Below are 14476 nucleotides of genomic sequence, written 5' to 3'. Positions count from 1 at the left end.
AAAGACAGCGCCTGGAAGCAACAAATCCAAATGCACTGAAATAAACAAGCGCAGGATGTCATTGACGATAATTTATGAATCAGAGCAACAGAGCTAAGTTCAAACTTATAGCAATACTAAAAGCGCAGATTAATCAGGTTGCCTTTGCACAACGGGAATTGCACATGCACAGAACTAGGGCCCTGGATATAGAAACAAAATGTACACTTTCGTAAACAAATACGTGTTAGTAGCACGTGTGTACTCACGCAATGCGCTGAGTGGTCAAGTGTGGAGTTAAGTGGGAACAGTCATGAGCCCGTAAACTATAGCCATGCCTTGTGGTGTACCACGGCCTCGAAAATTGTTCCTTGGGTGTTATCAATGGGATAGAATCTACGGAACTAAGAATGCATTGCATAAGAAATATTACAAACCAACCGCTAGCACTAAGCCCCTACCAAATTCAACATCGAGAAGAATTTGAGGCCATCTACGGCAGCACTTCGGCATTAATAATCAGATAGGTTATTTTGATACAGCTTTTTCGGTTGCGCACGGGCACAGGACAGTGTGCATTAAGTTCTATTTCATATAGCAGCCAACTGTCGATTACAGTGTTATCATCTTCCTTAATTAAAAGGCAAATTAAACCCTAAACTTTACGTGCACTAGAGATAATAGAGCGCAAAGACTTTGAGAAACGTGGACTATTAGCAGCTTCAAAATAGGTCACTGCAATGATACAAACCCTACTAGAAGTGAATATTGCGGTGGTGTACAAGGACAAGATGAGCAACCAGAGCAACGGCTATACGGGGGACAGCGAATAGTTGCCTGCCTATTAGTTCGTCTAGATATATTTATATTAGCGTATATAAGTATACGCCCATCGCAGTTGTAGTAGAAGGCTACAAAGGTGAAGTTCAAATAATATTTTACATTTCTACACATCCGACTAAATATGTTTCGTCTTATTAACATAGAGATGCAGGTTTGAAGCTGTGGCAGCCTTTGCGTGAAAAACATTAGAAAAAAAAGAAATGAGTGCTGAACTTTATGGCTCTCTAGTTCGTTCACACCAAAAGCGCTAAAATAATGCCCATTTTAAAGTACCTAACGCCCATATTGACAGGAAATGTTTAAACAACCCCGTCGAAAAGAAGTACAGAAAATTTTCTGTTGTTGCGGCAGAATGTCAGTGCGGGTTTTGACAGGAAACTTGTTGTGACAACACAACGTTCTGTCGTAACATCACAAATTTCTGTAGTTAAATAAGAAAAGTGCCACAGAACTACAGACAACAGAAATATACGACACAAAATATACAGAGCTACAGAGCTACGGAAAATTACTAGAGAACTATGACATTTACGACAGAACTACAGAATATTGTGCCATATGTTTGACACGGTTTTGTAGTTTTTTTCGACTAAGAACAAACAAAAACCATTCTGATATTCCTGTAAATATACCCTATTGAACATCAAACTGTGGAGAACAGTCGCGATTGATTTGCTTCGATCCAGAAAGAGCCCAAAAATATTTTATATTTGCCGAAAGATAAATGCAGCAGATCAGAAAAATATTTCAGAGAGATTTTAGTGTGGTTGCGTCACCTGAAACTATGCTAAAGCTCACCATACGAAACGTCGTGCGAAGTCTTAAACTTCGATTTCCATTTGTGGTGCGCGGCATGCGGCCGAACAAAAAGAGGTATCCAGGCAGGAAAATATAATTCGCTACAATAGCGTCTATTCATACACTTATAGTTTGATGTGCGTTTTAAAATATAATTTTTGCCGAGTTAGAAACCATTATAAATCCGTGTGCCTGTAAAATAAATTGGAGGTATAGTTTATTCGTCTATCGGCAGAAGTATATTGACGTGTCAGTGCTAAGAATGCGTGCATTTGCATGCGGACAGGACACGGAAAGAAAATGGATGCAGATCGTTACATTGTTGTTATACTTTTCAAGGAACGTACTTTTTATCCAGACAGTATTCATCGTTATTGTTATGTTTCCAAGCGTTGGGTTACTCTTAGTTTAATTAAAAATCTTCGTCAGTCAAAAGCAATCCACTACTATGCCACCTGTGAAAGTATAGGAAAAGCTTTAGGCGCTAGGTGCTACATGGATAATTTATTGAGAAAATAGTAGAGAGGCTCTCAAAATTGTAGCTACTTTCGTTTATCGTAACACATCGTATAGGTTGTTGTGATTTCCGCGTACTTTTTGACGCACAAAAAAAAACGATGTCTACGAGAGGAAGGAATTGTATAGTGCCTTTTATCTCAAAACGAAAACAATTTGACGGCAAAATGTTGAAAAAGAAAATTTCCTCACTGATTTTGGTATTAAATGAGCAGTTCTATACTTCTCATCACTAGTGGTGCGCTTCGTGCCCTGTACACTAATTTGAATCTAGAGAGGCCTTTTATTCACTCGCTTGTCATCGCTTGGACAAGAGAGCACCCATCCCTTTCTAATGACAGGCGTTGTAGGTTTCCTGTCGAACGCTTACATTCGTATGACACAAATTTAGGCTAAAATATTCAACACGTTTCTTAGCAGTGGCATGCCTGCACCTAAAGTTTGCTCTAGGATATTTGCAAGTTTTCAATAGCTAACTGAAAATTACAAATAATGAATATTCATTGGTGTTGCCTTTGTTCGATTCATGTTTGTTCCTGATGTTGGGAATGTGATTATTTATTTCAGCTGCCAACATCCAAAGAGAAACCGACCGCCTCCGAGCCAGCATCCGAAAGTTACTGCAAGCGTACCTAATCAACCTGGTAATGCCAACCCAGTGAATCCTAGACCACCTGCAAACATCAGGGCAATTAGCCATACTACCCCTCTAAGCAGGAACCCGGTCCAACCTAACCAACCTCTAAATGTCAACTCAATCCACCCTAGACAACCTCTAAATACCAATGCAATTAGTCCAGAACAACCTCCAATGGTCAACCCAATTGACCCTCCGAATCAATGCCCTACTCGGGTAAGTGGGCCTGTTCTCTCATTGCTTAAACGTTTTCGCCGAGTCAAAAAAGCGAGTATTGGCGAGTTTGATTCTTTAATATGCCTTTTATATAACAGTAGTCCAAGCTTCTCCAAAGTTCTATCACAAGACAAGGTATGTTTTTTCTATAGATGAAAAATCAGCAAAAATATATCGTCGCGTAGTTATAGACGAGAAAGGTTCGCGATTTGGAGGCTGTTTTCTAAAGGGTATATTTATCTTGAAGCGCGCGCTTTATAAACATAGATTGCATTCAACTTGAATTTTGCTAATGCAATAACACTTTCGCCACTTCAATTTGCCGAAAACCCATTCCGGCGTAACTGGTGCCTTTCAATAAGGGCTCCATCCAATATTTTCCGCACTCTCTTCAGGCCGATCATGTGCCAGAACAAAATTGGCGGTATATTTATGTAAAGAGGAACGCTGAAACATACTTCCTTTGCATTTCATGAAAAATCTCTTGTTAGTGGCATGCATAATTTTCACAAAAACATGTTTACGCAAATACGCATCACATGACAGTGTTCAGCAAAGAAAGAGTTAAAGCACCATTTTCGCCTTCTTGTTAATAAAGAGGCTGATTATTAACTTCATTACTAATGAGAACTATCCTTTTTAGGGTATAAATAAAAGACAGAAGATAGCTACACACTATGAAAGAGCACTGGAAAAAGCGAAGCCTCAGTTAGCAATCTCAGTTATCGTTTTGACTAGTGAAGTTGTCCGCTTGTCGAAACGATGGCTCGGCTTGCGAGCTGAGGCCTCCTCAAACCTTGTTCTGTGCTCTTTTAAATTCTTCAATTAGAAATTGCGGTCTTGATTGTCAGGTAGCACTCTAACGGCTTGTGTAGTACCCTCTTGTGGCAGAACATTTAAAATATTTATTGAATAAATTACAATAGGTAACCTAGAGAATATATATATAGCAGCTAGTAATATGGTTTGCAAATATTGCAAAAATAGCTTTAGTCATGGTGTTTCCAGTCTTACTTGTAACTAGTACCATTATATTTTTTACAGTTAGGTTTAAATAAATAAAACGACTTGCGAGCTTGGTGATTTTGGTCTAAAATACTAGTGCAGAATTCAGAAGCTTCAAAAATATTGTAATTTTTAATATTACTTTGACAAATGGTTTAATATGTTTGCTCTCGCGTTGTAATAAGTTGCCTGAGTTATAAATTTATGCGACAATGTGCTTGAGCGCTCCAAAACACAAGCCTCTAAAGCAAATTCCTTGTGAAATCATTGATCAGTGGTGTACCGAAAACGATTTTGCTGAAACGGTGTATGCCTGCAAGCGGCGGGCGCGCGGGAGAGCTTCTATAGGTGGCGTCCCCGTTTTCGCGGACATTGCGTCACGGCTACGCTTTGTCACGTGAATTTTGACCTTCGGGCTGTTTTTGTGGTTTGGTTTCTGCTGGCATTGTTTGCAGGCGTGCGGTTTCGACCTTTATTCTCTTGATATTTTCGCTTAATATGATGGAAATGTGGTGTTGTGCTCGACTCACAACTACGCCAACTCAACTAAAACGCGATACAAGATGTTCCGAGTGCCGTCGAATTGTGAGCGGCGAAACCAGTTGGCCGTTGCGATCCGCTGGCTGACCGTTGACGGCGAGTTTCACGTGAAACACGAGGCTTTATTTTAAGTGTTTTGTCAATGGCAAATGTTGGATAGCGCTATGAAAGCTAGGAAATTTTGTGAAGTAGGTTGTTTGCTCTCGTTCAGGAGCACCAAGCTCTCGCACTGGCGACTTTGGCTATGCGTTACAGCTTTTTTTTGTATGATGACGGTAGCAGCGAGCGGTCGTTCCACGACCTCAGAAGGTTCACAAATTGTGTTGTTTGGCCTCCGTCTGTACAGCGTGATTTGATATTATAAGTGCTGAACAATTTTCTCCCCGGCCATTTCTGCTAAATGCAAGTTTCTGGAACCACTGCCACTGCTTACAAATAAGCTGTGGATGGTTGGTCTCGTTGCCTGACCTAGGCCAGCGTGTCACCGTTAGTGGTTGTAATGTTTATGCATTGTTGTGTAAGCAATTATGTGCTGATATAACTCCAGATAACAAAACATGCTTTTGCCAGCGAAGCAATCAGCGTGAGCATGCAGAGATTGCGGAGAAATACAAGCAAGATGGATAAAGCTTCCTGCGTTTCCAGACCTACTACATGGTGCTGAGATGTTTATTCTTGTCGTGTGTAGAAAGAGAAACAGTTAAGGACTGTTGCAGGCATAAGAATAACAGCATTTTTCTATACTCTGGGTCAGAGTCGGGGAAAATCATCCCTTCAGGAGAGCACTAATACATCATCATCATCATCATCATCATCAGCCTGATTATACCCACTGCAGGGCGAAGGCCTCTCCCATATTTCTCCACTTAACCCGGTTCTGTGCTAGCTGCATCCACTTGACCCCTGCGAACTTCTTAATCTTATCCGCCCACCTAACTTCCTGCCGCCCCCTGCTATGCTTTCCTTCCCTTGGAATCCAGTTTGTCACCCTCAGCACTAATACATATTCTCCAGCTATTTTTTATCGCTCACTGTATGGCACGTAGAAAAGCTGACAGATGAGATACATATGCCATAAAAAGAAATTTTGCTGTTAAGCAAAGCAGTTTTATAATGGCCTTGGTGCTGCTGAACATGCATGCGAAAATACATGAATGGCTAAAGCTTTTTGTGATCCAAAGCAAAGTGCTGCATACATAAAGTTTGTGTGTTATTTTCACTCGCTGCGTGGGCTTCAGAAAGAAAACAAGGCACTGGTGGCCATTGGCTATCTCAAGAAGTGCAGAATTCTTTAAGGTAGACAGAGGCTGGCTTAGCTAGCAGTTTTTATGTCTGTAAGGGTAAGAAGTAGGAATCTTGCCAAGGCAAGATTTCTAGGCTCTGTGCATTTTCTTACGCTTGCTATTACTCGCCCACAGGTGTATTGAAGCTCATTTCTACAACCTGTACTAGGCATTTTCCCACAACATACTATTCCTCACTCTCAGCCTTGCTTGGAGATCATTAATCACATGCTGTAAAATATGCTGCAAACGTTCTGGTGGTGAATGTATTATGAAGTGTAAATACAGTACGAGAACGGTTTCTTATTTCCAGGAATCTTTGCTCTTTCATGGATGTATAACAAAGAATATAGTCACTTCTATCTTTGGCTTTTTCTTGTGCCTGACTGTTTCATTGTTGCCCGTAGCACAGCTCTGCTAAGCATTAATTTCTTGCTTTCAATTGATGTTTTCATTATGAAGAAACACAAGAAAAGGTGACCTTATGCTTGGCTTTTCGTACTTGACTCCTTTACCTTGAACAAGTTGAATAGTGCAGAAGTTATGCATTCTAACATTTCAGTATGTATGCATTAAAAGCTTATGTGCTTACTGGAAACATCTGAATGCACACTATCTAGTTTTTCTGTCTAACCAGACCCCAAGCACAAAGTGCAGAACAGCAAAATGGTTACAGGCTCTTCCCAGCTTTGATTGGAAGAAATGAGGGTTTCACATTGTGAAGCTTCTGGAGGTTTCAAGAGATGCCAATAAAACAAAGCTTTTGTTTTAGTACTTCCATTTTTTGAGCGACGAAATGCTGTAATCAGAATTGGGCAATCAAGCATGGGAATTTCAAACATAGGGAGTTTCCATAGTTGTATGTGAATGGCGTAAAATGTCCTACACACTATGCTTCTTTATTTTTTATGAGTGAGGTTTTCTCGCATGCACTGCAGCCTCGGCGAGTGGATATGTCTCTCTGACTGCCAGAATAGCTACATTACTAGTCGACGTAGACCTTCAACAAGCATTAGTAGAGTTTTTCGTCCGTATAGGCGTGGCTACACACATGTTGAGGTATGGTATGCATGCAGAATGAATATAGCAGTGCTAAAAATGTAACTCATGCATCATAAAGTTGCATCTTCGTAATACAACTGAAATTGGTAGAGATATTTTTACTTATTTTGTGATCCTCCTAATGTTTTCATTGACTGACAATATATTGTTAACCATAATACAGTTCTCTGGCATTCTACCTCCTACATGTTTTAGAAAACAAGACAAAAAAGTAGCACTTATGTACACAAAATAATTTGAGCTGTCAAGAACATGTAGCTTAAAATATCCTTGTGCACGCTTTTAAGGTTTTGAAGCACTGGCATGTAATCTAGATCTTCTGGAGAAATAGCACAACACACTGTTATAATCGCATGTAACAATTTTAGCTGAGCAACTAAAGGACGGTGTATCAGCAGTGCTTGCAGGCAGCTGCAGTACATTGCCAGACAAGAAACCTTAGCTGCTCTGACTCTCTCGGACAGTGCAGCATAAAGCGATAAAGCTTCGTAAAGGCTGCAAAAATGTGCACAGTATCCGCCTGGTATTTGCATGTTTTTAGTTCGTAGCCGTCGCAGCTACAAGTTGCGCGACAGTCTGCTCCTACGTATCGCTATACTGCTGTTCCCGGAAGTCTAATTATCCGGCTTCTTCTAGCCAAATACCTCTCAGAATACTTACTCAAGTAAATTTTAGATATCTATGCAGCGACTGCATGATAACATCAAAGAAAAACGAGCTTTGGCCGAATGAATTATGCATGCTAAATTTCAGCGCGAAAGACGACACGCGTTGTAATGGTTGCACTCGCAACAATTTTTTACTCGTTTTCTTCAAACACGAAACGTTAAATGGGGTCAAACATGTGTGCAGATCATTATGACCTTTTCTACGACTTCATTCGCGCATATAAAACACTTGTAGAGTCGAATGTAAGCTTGTCGATACCGAGTTTCAAGCACAGCGCAGCAGACGCGCGTCTCGCAGAAAGACCCGGAAGTAGGAATCACCCAGCGTGCTTTGTGACTCGTTCAGATTGGACACTACTTACTGGACACCAACTCCCTGGCATGCCTTCTGATAAAACTTCCCGGTCTGAAATTGTGTTCGCACTAAAATATCGCCACTGCAGCGGCGACGCAAAAAAAAAATATTTTACGGCTATTGCATTGGTGCGGTGAATATTGCTAAAAAGAGTAACCTACTTATGAATATAAGAATCTAATTGTAATTTATCAATTACGCAGCAATATACTCAACATGTCTAGCCATTATTCCCTCGAATGATAACAGCGACTCTGCTATGCAGGAACAAACAGTCGTTTACCTGTTGACATTAACCTTTCTTAAATGTTAAGAGTCTAGAGGTAAACGCCCTGCGCATCCAAAAAGCACCAGGTTTAAGATACCTGATTTAAAGGGAAAAAAAGCCTGAAAGGTATGATACATTTATGAAATATGGACGACGGAGAAGAATTGAATGAAACATACTCGTATAATGTGTTATGAAATGTTTTGTGAATAAGTGCTTTTGTATAATTCTTGGTAATTAATGCGAAGACGCGCCCACACACAGCTACTTCTAACGGCACTCTTGCGATTTGTGGTCAGAATCCGGGTGCGTCAGATACATTCGGGGCATAATGCGGTGTTACCTACTTGTTTCAGCAAAAATACTCTGATTTGGGGGCGCTGGAAACCAAACCACAAGCCCGCCTTTCGCATCAGCAAACGACAGAAATACCACAAAAGTCGAAAGTGCTCTCTCTAAAGATGGTTGAAACACCTGTGGCGCAGTATAGACGTCAAGAAGCCCAGTTAGAGGTTAATAATTCGATCGTGCGGCAAAGAATAGCAGGGCAGATCTATGCTGCATGTCTTGAGTTTCGCTGCTAATTAATTTAGATTAGACCAGACACTATAAGAATCCAATTTTTCCCACAGAAGCTTCGTTTCTCAACATTAGAGCGCCTTGTCTGGAGAGTCCTTAGCTATACATGGAATTTCTAATGCTAAACATTCGGTAAATTAGGACCTTCTAGATGAAATGCATGTTTCACATTGCTTGTACCTTTTACGGTGTGCTGTGAAAACGGGTCGTCCAACCATTTTCTCCATCACTTGCGTGGAACATTCGCACAACGCTGCACCGCTAAAGAAAACGTGTACACCGAGCATGCGCACAGAGGAGCAAATCAACATGCTACATTCCAACTAACTGCGCATGCGTGAGAAGGCAAAGCGTCGCGTTAATTATGATAATCAAACTAAAAAGTGAACGCGAGAGTAAGAGCCTGACGGGGCGCAGTTCGTGGACTCGGTAGATGCTTAATATATTCTTCGGCAGTATTGTCCAGATATTTTCAGGTGTAGAAAAAATGTTCACATCCCTTTCTGTTTACTTCAGTATCAAAACCATAAGCCCGCATATTCTTTGCTTTAGACGAGGCAAGGGTCATCGTGGGTAAACAAATAAAAAAGTAACGGGTAGAATGAATTATGATTTAATAGTGAGTGGCGCGAAGAAATAATGGCGCTTTCAAAATCCGGCCAGTTTATTAGGCAGTGTTTTGTAGAACAGGGCCGGATAAAATCGTAGGAGCTTATTCACGTTAGGTGAATAAGCTCCAAAATCTTAAAATCCAAAAATTCTTAGCTGACTAATAGCATGCATGGTCTGGTATTATACCCGCTTGCACGGGGTGCTCACGCGGGCATGAAAAGACGGATGGTATGCTGTGGAGCACACACTGCAAAACTTAGGCAAATCCTCTTGAAATTCCCAGTAGCTTTTCTCTCATCATAGGAGCGCCTTTTAGGAATATGATGTAGTGTTCAAACTGCGCTGTTGATATATATTCTTCACGAAAGGGATAACTGCAATACTTTCTTCCGCGTAGGTGGTTCGCTCACTTGATCCAGCTCTCGCGTCTCCTCTTCTCAACCTCTGACGTAGCAGATTGTGCTTTGCGCGCTGCCATATAGCAGCTGCTGCGTACAAGACAATGCACTTCACGCAATAGCGCACTTGATACTTATGCTTCGTCTTCATACCTTAATTGCTTCGTAATTATACCTCAATTATTACTAGAGGCTGCCAGCCCGTATATACAATCCACCTTCAACTATGCCGTATGAACTTGCCTACGTGCCCTAGGTTTAGTATATATGCAAGTGTCCCGGCAGGCGAATAGATCGTCCTCCCATATGAAAGGAGAGGAACGAGTCGGCAACTGCTGCCAACCGTACGTCAGATAACCTTACGTCATGCCAGTCTTCGGCCATCACAACTGCCAGCTATATACCGCCTGCTAGAGCCATGGTTCTTTTCTATCACAATGGCAACGTCACCGCCGAGGCCAGTGCCGGATTTGCGGTCAACAGGGTAATTAACCCCATCTCTTTGAAGCGTGCTTTCTTGAATAATAATAGGAAAGCATTGAAGGCCAACTGCCCAGAAAATCCGTCATCTGCGGTAGGTGTTGGCAACTGTCCGCCGGCGCCTGTGTTGTAAGAAAAAAAAAACGTGCATGGCCCTGGCAGTCGGCAGCTGGCAGTTGACATGGCCGAGCACTAGTTGAACATGGTGTTGCCTGACATTGGGGCCATTTGAAAGCGATACTACGCCTAGTCTAACCGCTCGTCGCGCTGTCCGTGGCCCGTGGACTCCGCTGCGCCTCGAACTCCTCGATCAGCCTGCCATTACATTTGAATTCACGTTATCCCTATTCCACGGAGAGGAGCTGCCAACTCGGGTCGCTCCTTTCATATTGGAGGGTTGGTATAATAATCAGCCTGCCAGAACCTTTTGCAATCTCGTTACCCCTGCGACACGCAGGCACGTGCATACAGCTAGGTTAAAACGTGACTATATATCTGGTCTGGTAGCTTACGCCCTCGAATCATACCCCAAAAGGATGAGCTTAAGTGGCCCCAATAATGCAGCACCTTACACTGATAAGGCGTGATAGGGGAATAATGTAGCAAGCAAAAGAAGTTTCTACCGTTGCTTTCGCAATTCAGCTAGTGTTAACCAGAGCTGAACCACAACTAATTTTCCTTCTTTTTAAACTACACCACCTAGCCTAGGAAAACACTACTAGATGTATTTGAATTTTGGTACAGTGGTATAGCTGTAGTAGGTTAGAAGAATGGCCTATTATGTCAGGTTACTGCTGCCATCTCGGGCCTCCCCTTTCACTGGGATGATATAAAATTAAGCCTGCCGAGATCGTTGCACCCTCGTTTCCCCTAGACAAGGCACCCAAATTGTGGGAGATTGGCTATAGCGGGACTTTATAAAAAGGCAGGCAGCCTATGCTGTCAAGTGATACAATATAAGCGTAGGTTAACCCTCCCCCATAGTTTTTGCCGAACGTCTGTATTCGGCACGACGATAGCTAGTCGAAAATGACCCATGAGATTCAAAATCACAAAATCATGAGATCCAAGACATACAATTCCAAAAGAATATACCACCAGGACTATTCATCTGAGAATGTGCGCAGTTTTGTTTAAGGGCCGATAGAAAAATTAAACGTGTTTTGATAACGCCAGTTAAACTCTTCAGCATTTTCACATCGTTACTCGTTATTCTTTCTTTCAGTGTCCTAAAGGAAAAAACCCAGGAGACTGGTGTGCTCTAGGTTGTAAGTGCGGATATGTTCCCAATCTTTCTTATGGGCTATTTTATTGCCACCCGGCTATAAGTCAGAAGGAGCCCTCAGTCGCATTACAACAGAAAGGATGGATAAAAAAATTCTCAAAATAGCACCTGTCTTTCCTCTCAGTTTCGTAATACAGCTGCTAGAAAGGGTGTTTAATTGTGTGCCATATAACAGTCTGCGAAGAAAATAAAAATTTGATATAAATAAAAATCTGTCGCAATAAGTTGAATCGTGTTCGTTTCAACACGTATCGGGGGACCCTTCTTTCACCGAGTGTAAGCATATATGAGTAACATCTTTTGAAATACTAATCATCTTTCCATCCACCCCTTCTCGGTACATTGCGACCATTGCGACCTCCGAGCTCTTCCGCTAGACTCGCGGCAACACTAAGCACTGACCTAACGTTTGAACAGTCGGCAGCCTTGCGCGAAGTCCCTCTGAAGCACAAAAACTCTTTTGATGTGTTAACCTCAAGTAATAGGCCAAAATGTGTCACCTACCACCGCATATAGACTGATAGATCAACTATCGTTCCTAGACGACCATATCGCGTTTCCTGATTCGAACTTAAGGTTATAGAGGATCAAGTTGCCTACATGCCCGCGCAAAGCATCATCCGGCCATTGAGCCCCCCTGGTCCTCTCATGTTGTTGTCGCCAGGAACAAGAACAGCTCTGTGCGGTTCTGCGTGGATTACGGGGCCCTCAACACAATAACCACCAAAGATAGCCACCCGCTGCCTCGCATCGGCGACTCAATGGACTGCTTCCAAAGAACTATGTATTTCTAGAGTCTCTACCTGAGCTCAGAATATTGGAAAATTCCCGCGCATAAATTTTACAAGGACACGGTTGCCTTTGCTACCCCAGATGGTCGCTATAAATGTAATGTGTAGCCTTTCAGTCTGTGTAATGGTCTAGTCATATTTTAGCGCATGATGCACACCCTCCTTCGAGGAATGAAAGGGAGGACGTGCTTGTGTTATCTGGACGATACTATCATCTTTTCGCTGGCTTACACCCAGCATACACCATCTCACACAATTTCTCATATATCTAGCACAAGCCGGTTTCCAGCTCAACAGTAAACAACATGCTACTTCACATCCAGAACTACCAGAATTTTGCAAGAAATATTTCTCTACCGAACGCCAGAAACAACTCCGCAGCTTCCTTGGTAGGCGTCGTACTTCTGACGTTTATTCGAAACTTTCCTTTTATTGCGACCCCTTTGCGCAATATTCCTAAGTATACGCGCTTTTCTTACTGTCCGAAGCGAAAACCAGGGAAGAGTACCCATCAGGGTGCGCCAGTTTAATGTCTCGTCACTTGCCGAATACCTTCAAGTATGTATGAACGTTGCGACATCTACCTCTCAGTACTTCTACTAGAGTCGGGATGGGGGAACCAGGCTTGGGGGACGGGGAACCTCAAAAGCGGCTTCATGTAGGGAACCCGTCTCAGACGCCGGGGACCCGGTAAACGAATTGCGGTGGTGGAATGATCCAAAGGCCGAGGGCCGCATATTCGGCTAAGAGCGAGTGCTCGTCCTCTCGGAGGCCCATTTAGAAGCTCGACTCGAATTGTCCGTCAGTCAAAATCTGACGTTGCCCATATTCCCCTCCAACTTGCAATAACCCTATCCTTATTCCTACTTCCCTTTACCCTACAACCGATCCCTTCTGCGTCTTCCCAGGGGAGATACGTGGGGTCTCTCCGGGCCCGCTTCCTGGATAGAACTTTTCATTTATATCTCTAACTACGGAACATTTACCCGCGATACATTAGTGGTGCGAACGGAGTCTGTCTTTGGACTCCATCTTACATTCTATCCGAATAATGTGAACAGGCGTTGCCATCCATTATGTAAACACTCACGTCAATTCCTGTGCTCCAACATTTTTATAAGACCGCGCCCACCAGTCTTCATACTGACGCCAGTAGACAAAGAATCGGTGCGGTTTTTTTTACAACGCAGTGTTGCACCTGAAGAGCAGTTTGTGCAGTGCACTAGTTCTCTCACTCCAGCTGAGCGGAAGCACAGAATTTTGGTGCAAGAATGCCTAGCCGTTGTTTGGTCTGTCTAAATACTTTGGCTTTTCTTGTATGGCCGCCACTTCCCCGTCATCAGAAACCATCATGCGCTGTGTTGGCTGCCATCGTTAAAGAACTTATCAGGTCGTCTGAGCTCCTGGGTGCTACGTTTACAAGGGCATACCTTATCAATTAAATACAAATCCGACGAAAAAACCTAGATGCTGGCACCCTCTCTCGATGCCCACTGCCTTCTACTACAACCAACTCCCATGTGGCCTCTACACTCTTCCCTCAGGTCAGCCTCTACACCCTTCCCTCATGTCAGCCTTCTGATGATGATCTAGATGTTGTACCCATCGGCGTGTTTCCGCTGGACATGAGCACTCACTTCCCTGCTATGCAGCAGGCTGATCCTAAATGTAGCACAATCATCGCTTGCTGCCGCTGTCAGACACACGCCCTTTACAGTGGCTTGCAATTTCAGCTTCGTCTTTTCCGGTTTCAACACGGATCTTTCTGTCGCTGTTTTTATCCCCCAACTGATCACCGGTGGGTTCCCTCTCCATCATCGAGTGTTGGAGGCTTACCCCGACAATGCCACTGCCGGTTATTTAGGCCACCACAATATGTACGACCGTATAAAAAGAAGCTACTTTTGATCCAAAATTTCTCAGAGTGCCGCAAAATACATATCAACTTGTGCTTCTTGCCAGCATTGGAAGAGGTAATGTCTTTCTGCTGGCCCCCTGCAAACTCTTCCTTGCCCATCCGTGCCTTTCGATTCTGTCGGAATTGATTTTATCGGCATCCTAACTCTCACGCCCGCCGGTCACCGCTGGGTTGTAATCGCCATTGACCATCTGATGTGGTAGGCTGAAAGAGCCCCTCTTCGCTCCGGTGCCGTTTCTGATG

General features: G+C 42.9%; 1 long non-coding RNA gene across 1 annotated transcript; it reads left to right on the top strand.

Moving 5' to 3' along the window:
- The first annotated feature begins 2764 nt into the window (after nucleotides 1-2764).
- Nucleotides 2765-11629, top strand: LOC146170842 (uncharacterized). The gene is made up of 2 exons (XR_014703100.1): nucleotides 2765-2989; nucleotides 11465-11629. It is a non-coding gene; the product is annotated as an uncharacterized LOC146170842 (long non-coding RNA).
- Nucleotides 11630-14476: the final 2847 nt, after the last annotated feature.

The sequence above is a fragment of the Amblyomma maculatum genome, unplaced genomic scaffold (assembly GCF_055883805.1).
Source record: "Amblyomma maculatum isolate TAMU_Amacu unplaced genomic scaffold, ASM5588380v1 scaffold_36, whole genome shotgun sequence".
NCBI classification, from domain to species: domain Eukaryota; kingdom Metazoa; phylum Arthropoda; class Arachnida; order Ixodida; family Ixodidae; genus Amblyomma; species Amblyomma maculatum.
Note: the sequence above shows the minus strand (reverse complement) of the source record. Positions and strands in the feature narration are given on the sequence as shown.